Source organism: Brassica napus, chromosome C3 (assembly GCF_020379485.1).
Source record: "Brassica napus cultivar Da-Ae chromosome C3, Da-Ae, whole genome shotgun sequence".
NCBI lineage: Eukaryota > Viridiplantae > Streptophyta > Magnoliopsida > Brassicales > Brassicaceae > Brassica > Brassica napus.
The window spans coordinates 43,084,466-43,098,329 of record NC_063446.1 but is presented as its reverse complement, the minus strand read 5'-3'; the positions used below and the strand labels follow the sequence as shown (position 1 = coordinate 43,098,329).

General features: G+C 38.5%; 1 non-coding gene across 1 annotated transcript; it reads left to right on the top strand.

Annotated features, from left to right (window-relative positions):
* The first annotated feature begins 4,140 nt into the window (after positions 1-4,140).
* On the top strand, positions 4,141-4,247 carry LOC125584818. Its single transcript, XR_007321725.1, has one exon. It is a non-coding gene; the product is annotated as a small nucleolar RNA R71 (small nucleolar RNA).
* The last annotated feature ends 9,617 nt before the right edge of the window (positions 4,248-13,864 follow it).

Here is a 13,864-nt window from a genome sequence, read left to right as displayed (position 1 = left end):
GAGATATCAAAGAATAATAATCCTATTTGTGTCTAACTCATTGATCCATGATCCCTAACACCATAAACCTAACAAACGACTACTCAGCCATGAACAGAGAAATCACGGAGACAATATATGAAGAAAACATGTTGACTCAATATATAAATAAGATAGGGTTCAGTAATCTTCTCAAGGTGAGAGAGATGAAGCCTTCTCCCTTTCAAGGTAGCAAATCTTCAAGTACAAAAGTCTCCAATGGTTTCTTGTGTAAAAACTAGCGTAGCCAAATATCGAAAAACAGAAAAAGAAGTTATATAGAAGCCACATGCGGCTGGGAAAAAAAGGGGGAAGCCCTAGGTAAAATCCCGAAATATTTGGAAAATTCCTTAAAAATATCTGCCGCTGGAACAGGCATCGGGTTGCTCCGCTCGACTATTCTGCGTGAAAATCACCAAATTGCACTGTTTTCTGCGTCTTTGCTCCAAGTGGCCTATCTTCCCTCAAAGCCAACTTCAGACCTGTAATGACTCGAAAAGGACTAGGAAGACTCGATAAAAACTTGAAAACCAATTAGAAAACATATATACAATGATGTCAAAAACACCATATATCAATTCCCCCAGACTTAGATCCTTGTTTGTCCTCAAACAATGTCAAGTATCAAGAACTTGGAGAAAAGTTTGAAAGTGTGGGAACTATCCTATTCTCAGCAACCATACTTTAACCACGAATATCTGAACCATACAAGTAGTAAAACTAGGACAACACACCCTTACCAAAACCCCACTGACTGCTGTTCAAGATCGGCTCCATACTCTACATCTCAAACCTGCAAAAGCTACATTTTCCAGACAAAGCTCCTTACATTCAATTAAGAGTAGCATGAGCTTCTCATCACAGGCACTATTCAGGGTAGACGGTCTAGGTGTGGAACAAGCTATTTAATGGTGGAGTTAAGAATGTTTAGGGGCTACCATTTCATTGTAGAGGATGCAAGATATCGCACAAAATGGCAAGAGAGGATAGATCCATTGATGTCCACAGCCTCTACTCGTTTTTGCTATATCTGGTGCGATTGTTCTGATGATGGAACAGGCGATTGATTGTTCTGCTTCCCACTTTCCTCTGCATAGTCTTGAACACTTGGTACCAACTTCTCGCTCGACTTTCCCAGTGGCTCCATGTTTCTTTTCTTTCTTCCCCTTCTCCATCACCTTATTATTATTTTTATTTTTTTTTGAAGACTGATATGGTGATGTGACGAAGAAGGAGGTAATACATGATGGTTCTAAGTGCAACTGGTGGTTCTGATTTTGCAACCATTCTGGTTTTCCACCTCTGCTCTTGCGCAGTTCATTGGTTATGGAGCGGTTGCCCCCTTAATCTGCTTGTTCTCCTTTCTGACTGAATTTCTGCAGCAGTAACGCGTAAGAGGCGGCGTTGATCCTTTCCTCTCCTACTTTTTTACACATATCTCCACATATGAAACTGAAAAACAAATACATGAAGGTGGAATAAAGGCTAAGGTGCATGGTGGGAACTAGCTAAACATGAGCTAGCCACTCAGGATCAGCAAGATGGATAAAAAGAATAAGAAGTCCTGAGTGTATTCTCGTTTCCCTGATCTAATGCCATAATAAGAAGAATTGCAGTCAAGATTAGGTTCAAGTTAAATGAACCTACGTCTTTCTAGTGTAACCTCGACAAGCCAAAATCTTCTGGAGAACCAAATGAGATAATGTCAGGGTGTTCCAGGTCCACATGTGTGTCTTTCGCCACTGCTAAGGTCACTGAATAAGATAACTAAAGCACGAGGTTGTCAGTGATCAACACAGAATAAGGTCCTAATTCCCACAAAGTTTTGACTGACTCGATCATAAAAACTGACTCAAACTGACTCCAAAGAAAAACAAAAGAAAAAAAACAAGTTAGTAAACGACAAAAACCCTCCCCCAGACTTACTTCACACCATCTCTGGTGTGAAAATAAATCAGAAAGAAGGTGAAAACAAGAATAAACATTTTTTTTGGTTGAGATACTTACCTGAGTGGAGTGGGTGCTCCATGAAAATTATGGGTGTTCTATCGTCAGATGGTCGCCTGGAACAGCCGCTCTTTTCAGAGGGCAGGTTGTTCCGTTGCTGCCACCTAGAATTTTTGAAGTATCTCGGATTTTTTTGCTTTTTGACCTGAGACTCAATAAACTAAAACGAAAAATAAGCAAACAAAAACAAAACCAGGTTATATTTACACTTACCAGTGGGTTGCCTCCTACCAAGCGCTTGGTTTAAGTCACTAGCTTGACTTGGTGACAGGGATCAGTCGGGTTGATCATGAGGGGGTTGATCATGAGGGCTTGTTCCAAAACAAGCTCCACAATCAGACATGTTCAACTTTAGAACTCTGCTTAGGAACCCCTTCTCAGCAGCTTCTTATTTCTCTTTCAGCTCATGTGTGAGAATTACTCGAACTTTAGAGAAAGTTTAGAGGTACCCTTGCACTTTACCTCATGGATTTCTCATCACACTTCCGCGGTATCAAAGTCATTGTAGGATCGTCCTTGACCCTTTTCTTTTGGATTTTTTCTTTCACCCTTGCATTCCCACTGAGTTTCTTGGTATCAGTGTGAGGATCTCCATCCAGGACTTCTTTGATCTCACCCTTTTTACCAAGTTCCTTCTTATGAACAATTTCCAGCTGTTCTCCTCTAACAACTGAGATGCAGGAGGCGTATCGGATTTGTGATCTGGTTGAGACATTCTTGTAGAAAACCTTCTTGTTGATGTTGGAGAAGGAGACTCTCTTATTAGGCATGTCGACGACTGCTCCTACTGTAGCCATAAATGACCTTCCAAAGATTAAAGGCATCTCATGATCCTTGCTCATCTCAACAACCTGAAATTCGGTATAGAGAATACAGTTCCCAACTTGGACAGGAAGGTTGCGAATTGTGCCATAAGGGACTGCCATGGAAGAGTTTGCAAAAGCCAGAGTCACCTGAGAAGGCTCAACATCAACAATGCCCAACTCGTCTACAATTGCTTTTGAGACAAGGTTCACACTAGACCCAGAATCACAAAGAGCTTCCTTGAATTCCACTCCAGCAATGGAACAAGGAAAAACAAACTTTCCAGGGTCATCAACCTTAGGCAGTACCTTCAGCGATGGTGTCAGTGCTTCAGTAAAGAGTGCCTTGATATCCTCCTGAGATTCTCTGCAATTTTTGAAGAACATAAGCAATGGCCGAATCTCCCAAGCATGTTCAAATGAGATACTTTGAGGAAGCCTTCTCACCAACTTCCTAAACCCAGCCAGCTGCTCTGCACTAATAGGATCCATCAGATGTTTAGGTGGAATTGGATAGGGAACCTTAGGAACACAGACTCGCACTGGTGGAGTCTCAGCAGGTTCGCCAGGAGCAGTCGCTTAAGAGCTAGCAGACTGCTCTGTTCTCTCTTCTGCGCCTAGAGCAGTCTCAGCAAACAGTTTCTCTGGTTCTTTTTCCCAACTTTCTCACATCTCAGCTTTGTTGCATTACAGTGCTCAACCCTAGGATTCATCGCACTCTTCCAGGAAGCATACCTTGCTGCCTCTTAACACTCTCAGCTGTTTGAGCAAGCTGAACATCAATCCTCTTTATATGGTTGCTCACAGTATCATACTTTGTATTCAGCTCGGTGACATGTTATCCATCCTGGTGTTGATGTCTGTAGAAACCTGATTCAATGCCTTACCATGAATCTGCATACCCTGCAACAGTTGTTGCATCATCATACTCAGACCCTTCAACTCATCTGGTTGACTGTTCCCGGTAGTTGGAACAGCTTGCTGATTGCTCTGTGGTTGTCGCTGGTTCTGATTCTGAATATGCCCAACCGTAGCTTGCTCCATGCTTAAGACGTGCCCTTGGTTGTTTTTCAGTAGCTGATCAACCTTGGCAGTCAGCTCATCTATCTTCTGGGTGTCAGAACTGTTCCCTTTCTTGGAGCAATCACTCTCCTCGTTCTTATTGGCTGAGGTAGCAGCCATGTTCTCAATCAGCTCAAACGCTCCATCAGTGGTCTGAGTCATGAAGTCTCCATTGCTGGCAGAGTTCATAGCAGTCTGAAATTCCCAGTCAACTCCATCATAGAAAATTCCCAAGAGGTAGTCATCATCAAATCCATGGTGAGGACATTCTCTGCGATACTCATTGAAGCGCTCTCATGTGTCGCAGAAAGGCTCATCAGTGAGCTGTCCGAAGGAGGTGATCTTGTTCCTCAATGCAGTTGTGCTCGCCTTAGAGTAGAAATGGCTGAGGAACGCTGATCGGACATGTTCCCATGAAGTGAGAGAGCCGGTAGGGAGAGAGTTCAACCACCATGCAGCTTTTCCGTCAAGAGAGAATGGGAACAACATGCACCTACTGTAGTCTGGTGGAACACCATTCGCGCGAGTGAAACTGCAGACTTTTTCGAAGCTCTAAATATGCTCCATTGGAATTTCTTTAAAGAGACCAGAAAACACCTTTCTCTGTACTAGACCGATCAAAGCAGGCTTGATCTCGAAGTCCTGCCTGGTGCAGGGTGGAGGAACTATGGCAGAACGAGTAGTAGGGATGTTGCAAGGAAGGTTTCTCTGCCCGATTGAAGCAGTCTGCGCCTGTTGTTCCTGCCGCGCGAGAGCAGCCTGTTCATCAGCATCTTGCTGAGCTTGGATGGTCTGCTGCATTTGAAGCATCTGTTGTTGCATCTGTTGCAACTGAGCAGTGAGTTGCTCTTGATTGCCGTAGTCGCCCATTATGGCGTTGTTCGGCCCTGATTGTTGACGGCTTGTTCTTTCTAACCTTGCTAGCTCCTGGTCGCTAAATGTAACTAACTCTCCTTGTGCGTTTCTCCGAGTATGTCTACTGGTCATGCACCTGAAAAATTAGCTGCAACAAAAAAGATAGAGCAAGTTACAGGTCTTAGACTAAATAAATAACCGAAAAATAAAGGTAAAAAGATGGTCCCCGGCAACAGCGCCAAATTGATATTACGTGTATACGCACACCAATTAACCTAATGTGCACACTACCACAATCGAATGGTATGTCGATGTAGCACTTTAGGATTGAATCCACAAAGACCAACGATTACACTTTATTTCTATGGGATCAATATCAAGCTAAAACAATACGGGGGTTTTAAGATTTGAGGGTTTCGTGACAAGCAAGTAACAAGATTAATTAAAGGTTTTCAGATGATTAAGAGAGCTCGGTTCAGGGTGATTCTTTGGGATACTTAGGATCATGAGCTACAAAACTATTCAGGAAGGCAATAAGAGCCAATCTAGAACTTGAACAACAAGAATAGATAAACCCACTGTCGTGGTGTCTACCAATTTATCAAGCAATCCTAATGCCTAAACTGTCGTTTGGATCAGAGAATGCTGACAAGCATTAAGTTCATATTCAATTGGTTCACGATTTGCCTTAGCATCAGCTTTCGTTGGCTAAGGACAAATCATCTATCTATGTTTTTTCTAGCAACCTAAAACACTTTTGATGATTAGATTGAACCTATGATCAGATGATAAATGGTCAGTTTAACACAAGCATTAAGATTAGCAATAGATAGGGATATCAAAGAATAACAATCCTATTTGTGTCTAACTCATTGATCCCTGATCCCTAACACCCTAAACCTAACTAACGACTACTCAGCCATGAAAAGAGAAACCACAGAGACAATATATGAAGAAAACATGTTGAATCAATATATAAATAAGATAGGGTTCAGCAATCTTCTCAAGGTGAGAGAGATGAAGCCTTCTCCCTTTCAAGGTAGCAAATCTTCAAGTACAAAAGTCTCCAATGGTTTCTTGTGTAAAAACTAGCGTAGCCAAATATAGAAAAACAAAAAAAGAAGTTATATAGAAGCCACAGGCGGCTGGGACAAAAAGGGGGAAGCCCTAGGTAAAATCCCGAAATATTTGGAAACTTCCTTAAAATCTCTGCCGCTGGAACAGGCACTCGGTTGCTCCGCTCGACAGTTCTGCGTGAAAATCACCAAGTAGCACTGTTTTCTGCGTCTTTAAGTGGCCTATCTTCCCTCAAAGCCAACTCCAGGCCTGTAATGACTCGAAAAAGACTAGGAAGACTCTATAAAGACTTGAAAACCAATTAGAAAAGATATGTACAATGATGTCAAAAACACCATATATCAGGTGATCAAAGGCTACTTCCCCGACGCTCATCCGAACTGGAAATTGACGCCGGACCACGTCAGAAAGACGTGGTTCAAAACGTTTGCCGTAAGTTACTATGAATTAATTATATAGACTTTATTTTTTATTATTACTACTTTTTATTATTTTTAAACTAATTAATAATCTAATTTTTCTTTTTACAGCTAAAATATCATTGGTCCATATGGATGAACAAGAGGGTGAAGAAAGAGTTTATCGGGAATGCGAAAGCTCGATTGTTGAACACGGTATCCAACTGGAAGGATGACTGGATCGTGAAGGGTTATGAGCATGGAAAACCCGCTGAGCTCACCACGGCTGTGTGGGATGGCCTCATCCGTTATTGGAACCTGCCATCGCCCATTAAAGTCTCTAACAATTGCTCCGCCTCCTGTCAGATGGAAGATGAGCAGGGCAACGGGCCGATGCTTAACACTACGGGTCAAAAACCCCACGCCGGTGTCCATTTGGATATGGTAAATATTTTAATTAATTAATTATTATTTTTTAATATATTCTAACTTTTTAAATGTTTTTTAGGCCAAAGAGACGGGAGTTCTTAAATTTTCTTAAATGTTCTCCCGTCTCTTAAGGATCTTTACGAGAGGACCCACAAGAACAAGGCTGGGGAATCTGTAGATTCTAGGTCCGAGCAAATCCACAACGAGGTGGTTGCTCGGATTGAAGACCGCCAAACCCAGCTGACCCAGCAGTCTCCCGATAGAATACCGGTCACATTATCCACACTTGAAGTGGATAAGATTTGCGAGGAGGTAAAAAAATTTAAATCTTTTATTATTATTATTCATTTAATCTAACTTTTTATCACTAACATTAATTTTTTTTTTTAAGGTTGTCCCTAAGAAAAAGGAACGTACATTGGAGATTGGTTTCCGTCAACGATGTTCGAAGAGCAACATCCTCTTATGCCTAGAGACTGGCTGATGAAGTTACTCAGTTCGATAAGAGATGGATTGGACAAGCGGGTCTCATGGATTTAATTACAATGGGTTGGATAGACTACAACGAAGGAAGAGTAGAAGGGAGAGTAGAGAGTATAGTGGCAAAAATTAGTAATTGTCGTCATGAAATTGCTAAATGGCGGAAAATAATCCACCTTATGGAAAAGAAAAAATAAATGAGTTACAGCAAGCGCTTGAAGAAGTACAAACAGATAATACCAGGTCTCAAGAGGATATTACGAAGGTGTTTAGGAAATTACAAGATGCATATAAGGATGAAGAAGATTACTGGCACCAGAAAATCAGAAACATGTGGTATATTCATCTGGGGATCTTGACACAAAATTTTATCACGCTTTACCTAAGCAACGGCGGGTTCGTAATAGAATTGTTGGATTACATGATGCTGATGGAAATTGGATTACAGAGGATAATGGCGTGGAAAAGGTGGCAATAGACTATTTCGAAGATCTTTTTAGTACCACCTCCCCATCGGAATTCGATAGTTTTTCGAAGATGAATCAACGTTTGTTGAGGATAGCGTCGGAGGAGGAGGTTAGAGAGACTTTGTTTTTGATGCACCCAGAAAAGGCGTCAGAACCGGACGACATGACATCCCTATTTTTCCAACACTCCTGGCATATTATTAAGAATGATTTGGTAGAAATGGTAAATAATTTCTTGGTTTCGGGAGAAATGGATGCACGATTAAATATTACTAATATCTGCATGATTCCAAAGACTGAGAGACCTACAAGGATGACGAAATTGAGGCCAATCAGTCTATGTAATGTAGGATATAAAATTATTTCGAAGGTTTTGTGTCAGCGATTGAAAATTAATCTTCCCTTACTCATATCCGAAACTCAATCAGCATTCATGGCAGGAAGGTTAATCTCGGATAATATTATTATCGCCCAGGAAATGTTCCACGGATTGCGAACCAATAAAGCATGTCAAGGAAAGTATATGGCAATTAAAACGGATATGAGCAAAGCGTATGATAGAGTGGAATGGGACTTTATTAAGGCCTTACTACAGAAAATGGGTTTTGATCTTCATTAGATCAAATTGATAATGAAATGTATTTCATCGGTTCAATATCGGGTTCTTATAAATGGTCAACCACGTGACCTCATTGTTCCAAATAGGGACTTACGTCAAGGAGATCCTTTATCGCCTTATTTATTTATTCTCTGTACTGAGGCTTTAATTGCAAATATAAAAAAGGCAGAGAGAGGGCAACAACTAACGGGAATGAAGGTAGCTAGAGCTTGCCCATCGATATCTCATTTGATTTTTTCGGATGATAGTCTTTTCTTTTATAAAGCTCAAAAAGAAGAGTGTCAAACCATTCTTAGGATTTTAAAGGAATATGAGGCAGTTTCAGGGCAGCTAATAAATTTTGATAAGTCTTCAATTCAATTTTGGCATAAGATTGAAGAACCCGTCAGACAGGAATTAAGGGATATTTTAGGCATTCAGATTCTTGGAGGAATGGGATCCTACCTTGGTTTACCAGAAAATTTGGGGGATCAAAGATACAAGTTTTAGCTTTGTACAAGATCGTTTAAATAATAGAGTCAATGGGTGGACTTTCATGTTTTTCACAAAAGGTGGAAAGGAAGTGATCATTAAATAAGTGGTTACGGCATTACCAAATCATACGATGTCTTGCTATCATTTACCTAAGGATCCTTTGAAAAAATTGACGAGCGCGGTGTCACAATTCTGGTGGAGTTCAGGGGGAAGTACAAGGGACATGCACTGGAAATCATGGGACAAAATATGTGTAGATAATGTTGAAGGAGGTTTGGGGTTTAAAGACATCACTGATTTCAACACAGCGATGCTTGGTAAACAGTTATTGGGTCTGATAGAGAGGCCAAACACTTTATTCTCTCGAGTTTTCAAAGGTCAGTATTTTAGAAATGCTTCACCTCTAGAACCGATTCGTTCATATTCTCCGTCATATGGCTGACAAAGTATTGTCTCTGCTAGATCTCTGGTAAGCAAAAGACTAATCAACTGGGTGGTATCATGTTCTTCTATATCTGTATGGAATGATCCATGGCTTCCAACCACTCGCCCGAGACCAGCTAATAAAAACCAACACAATTTATACGCGGACCTTACAGTAGAGTCTCTCATTGACTCTACCTCACACACTTGGAATTCACAGGCAATTCGGGCTTTGGTGGATCCACAGGATGCAAAACTTATAGAAAGCATGCCACTGAGCAGGACTCAGAGGGTAGATAGAGATGGATGGCACTTCACAAAAAATGGGAAATATACAGTCAAATCAGGATATCAGGTAGAACGGATTTATCTAGATAGGGAAAGGCCACCATTATTGATTGGTCCCCCAGTTGATGTTCTGAAGGCTTTCTGCTGGAAAATACGGTGCCCACCAAAGTCGAAACATTTCCTATGGCAATTAGTGACAAGATGTATAGCAGTGAAGAAGAATTTACAAGCAAGGGAGATACAAGGGGATATTTGTTGTGGAAGATGTGGAGCCCAAGGGGAATCCATAAACCATGTGTTTTTTGAATGTCCTCCAGCAATCCAGGTTTCGGCTCTTTCGAAGATACCATCAAATCCAGCCATTTTTCCAACAAGTTCTCTCTTCACAAACATGGATCATCTGTTCTGGAGAGTTTTCCCGCAGATGGAAGATCATCAGTTTGCATGGATACTATGGTATATCTGGAAAGTTAGGAATAATAAAGTTTTCAGTAATCTGGATATGGATCATTTGGATACGCTTAAATTGGCAGAAACAGAATCAACACTGTGGGCTGAGGCACAAATATTGAATGAACAGAGGACAATACCACAAATAGTAGATACGATCCTGCCGTCAATTACAGGAATATGGTGTTTTTCGGATGGCTCATGGAAAGAGGGCGATACCTTTTCAGGACAAGGTTGGTTCAGTACCTTAGAAGGATTTGATGGATTGTTGGGAACGAGGAATGTTAGGGCTAGTCTCTCCCCCCTTCGTGCGGAGATGGAAGCGCTACTCTTAAACAACAAGAATACAGTTAGGTTCATTCTGTAAACAATTGGAAATAGACCCTAACATAGTAAATCTTGTGTAGGAGATCGCAACAAAAACTACTATCCTAAAAATAAGTCTATAAAATATTCTATAAATCATAAGAGCTTTAAAGGTCGTGAGAATTTATGGAGAAATAATAAATGCCACACTCAAAGTCTTGCCATTTTAATCACAAAATCCAGGAACTAAACCTTGGAGAAGAAATTTCGAGAAAAATATCTAATCTTTTACTAAATAACTCTTCTTACTCATCCATGACTTCTGAAAAAGCCCTTCAAGTTAATGAACTAAATATTTCATCATCTAGTTCAGATTCAAATGAAAAGAATATTGATGTCCTTACTAATGATCAAGAATTACAACTTGAAATATTAAATTACATTTCTGATCTAAGCTTAAAACAAAATTTTTAGGCCAAAGAGACGAGAGTTATCCCGTCTCTTAAGGATATTTACGAGAGGACCCCACAAGAACAAGGTTGGGCAATTTGTAGATTCTAGGTCTGAGCAAATCTACAACGAGGTGGTTGCTTGGATTGAAGACCGCCAAACCCAGCTGACCCAGCAGTCTCCCGGTGGAATACCGGTCACATTATCTATATTTGAAGTGGATCAGATTTACGAGGAGGTAAAAAAATTTAAATCTTTTATTATTATTATTCATTTAATCTAATTTTTATTACTAACATTAATTTTTTTTTAAGGTTGTCCCTAAGAAAAAGGGACGTACATTGGGGATTGTTTCCGTCAACGAAGTTCCAAGAGCAACATCCTCTTATGGCCAGAGAGTGGCTGAAGAAGTTACTCAGCTCCGTTCCGAGATGAACTCGACGCGGTCTGCGTTCACAGCTCCTATGACTTCAGTCGAGGGCTTTCTAAACGTTATAGCGGCTGGAAATCCTCATTTGGAGACCATGTTGGCGGAGATGCGGACACGAAATCCTATTCTAGAGCCATCCCACACACAGGAGGATGAAGAATAAGTGCGGAGGAGGAGTCATGAGTTCTTCGACGAGCTCCACAACAACAACCCTTAGTTTTTTTTTTCTTCTTTTTATTTTGAATTATAAATTTGAAACTTAAATATTTATAAAATATTTTCGTATTGATTTTTATATATTATTTAAATTTTTAAGAATTTTGAAATAAATTTAAAACGAGATTTGATTTAATTTTTGTTTTTGTAAAAAATAAAGAATTGAATTCGTAGCTAATTTACGTCTAATTAACGAGGAAACTGAAAATTGTTACTGAGGAATTTACTATGAAAGACACGCAGATTCGTCATAAATTTACGTGTAAATAACGATAAAATTGAGCGTCTACTTTACGAGAAAAATTTTTACGTGTACTTTACGAGGAAATACTTTACGTGTACTTTACGAGGATGTTGTTTACGTGTACTTTATGAGGAAATGGTTTACATGTAATTTACAAGGAAAAAGTTTACGTGGCTTTTACGAGGAAATTGTTGACCCCACTTTACGACGAAAGATTTTCTCTACGACGAATTAGCGAGGAAATTTACGTTACGACAAACGTTTAACGAGGAAATGACTTTCGTAGTTAATTCGTCGTAAACCCTATTTTACGACGAAATAACTACAAAAACCGTCGCCGTTATAAATGCGTTTTCTTGTAGTATTACTACATTAGTCATAAGCATAACCTTGCATTCGATAGGGGATACCTCAGTTCTTAGAGACAAAAATGAACTTCTTTCAAATCTTAAATGCAAAAAACTAAGTGATCTCCACTAGTACAAACATACATCTTTTTCTAGAGTTTTACTCCGTCAGGATTCTAACCAACCTTTTTTGAAAGAAAAAATCCTAGTTGGGCGTCCTACACTCTTAGGACACAAAGTTAGAAACAAAATTAGAGATTCCATGAGAACCCAAATAATAGATTATGATGATTTCACTTATTGAGAGTTGATTAGTATTGTCAAGAAGGTCTTAGGATATGCCAAGACTTGAAACTTCGAAACATCTCAAGTGGGAACTCAAAACAACAAAAATACAGTTAGGTCCATTTTGTAAACAATTTGAAATAGACCCTAACCATGGTAGTAAATCTTGTGTAGGAGATTGCAACAAAAAGTACTATCCTAAAAATAAGTAGAAAATATTCTATAAACCATAAGAGCTTTAAAGGTCGTGAGAATTCATGGAGAAAACCCCAAAAAAAATTTCCTTCAAAAAAAACCCCAGCCAAAAACTCTTCTATAAAAACCTTACATGCTTCAAATGCAATAAGAAATGCCACACTCAAAGTTTTGCCATTTTAATCGCAAAATCCAGGAACTACACCTTGGAGAGGAAATTTCGAGGAAAATATCTAATCTTTTACTAAATAACTCTTCTTCATCCTATGACTCTGACTCATCCATGACTTCTGAAAAAGCCCTTCAAGTTAATGAACTAAATAGTTCATCATCTAGTTCATATTCAGATGAAAAGAATATTGATGTCCTTGCTAATGATCAAGAATTACAACTTGAAATATTAAATTACATTTCTGATCTAAGCTTAAAACAAAATTTCTCGAGAAAATCCTTTCTCTTTAAACGAAAAGATGTTAAAACACACAAATAGTTCTCCAAAATCCCATGGTCCAACTTCCTCCAAATCCTCTTTTGATGTCACCACCATTCTCAAAAAACGAATGAAAGACACTTCGAAAACAACAATACAAGATCTTAGAATTGAAATCAAAGAAGTAAAAAATTATCTAAAAATCAATTAAAAAAACAAGATTATGAGTATTTTCACTCAGTTATCTTTTATAAATGGTCAGCATGATTCTAGTTTGGAAGAACAAGAAAACGATTGCCCCAAATGATTTCCTTTTCATTCTAAGAGAAATAACTTCGCGAAAATATAAAATTAGAATTACCATTGTTTTTATCTGAAAATTTAAAAAACAATGATACAATTGTTTTGTTCGACACAAGTGCAGATCTTAATTGCATCAATTCTAAGCTTGATACAAAATGTTTTCATATATAAACTTGAGAAAAGTTATCTTCTGAAAATAACCCTAAACTTCGTATAACATCTAAAGCAGAAGCTTTAATATTAAAACTAGATTTTGATCCGCGCTTTCAAAGCGCGGATTTATTTTTTTTTTTTTTCAATTGACAAATATTTAGCGTCATATTTCATATATTTGTGTTTTATTTTATAAAAGACTTAAACTTTTTATCTTCCTTTATCGTGTTTCATTTTAAATGACTATTTATGTTTAAAAAATTAAACTGTATTTCTTTAATGGATTAAGTTGGTATAACCCTGATAAATTAATTTTATTATGTGGTTAATATTTTTAATAAAAATAATTATATACTTTTAATAAAGATTTATACTTTTCAATGAAAAAATCAATTTTTTTTATGAATGCTTAAATTATATTAAGAAAAGAAAAAAAATAATTAAGAATGGTTAGAAAAAAATTATTTGAACTTGGACTCAATGGCCCAAAGGAAAAACAAATGTGAGAATTGGACAATGGGCTTGATCCAAAAAAATGGCCCAATATAGATGTGTTATTAATATTACTTGATTGTCCTTAATGAAACATGCAATGTTAGTAAAGAAAGGGTAGGCTAAGGTAAAAAGCACAATAGGATCCTGCTTTAATAGTATA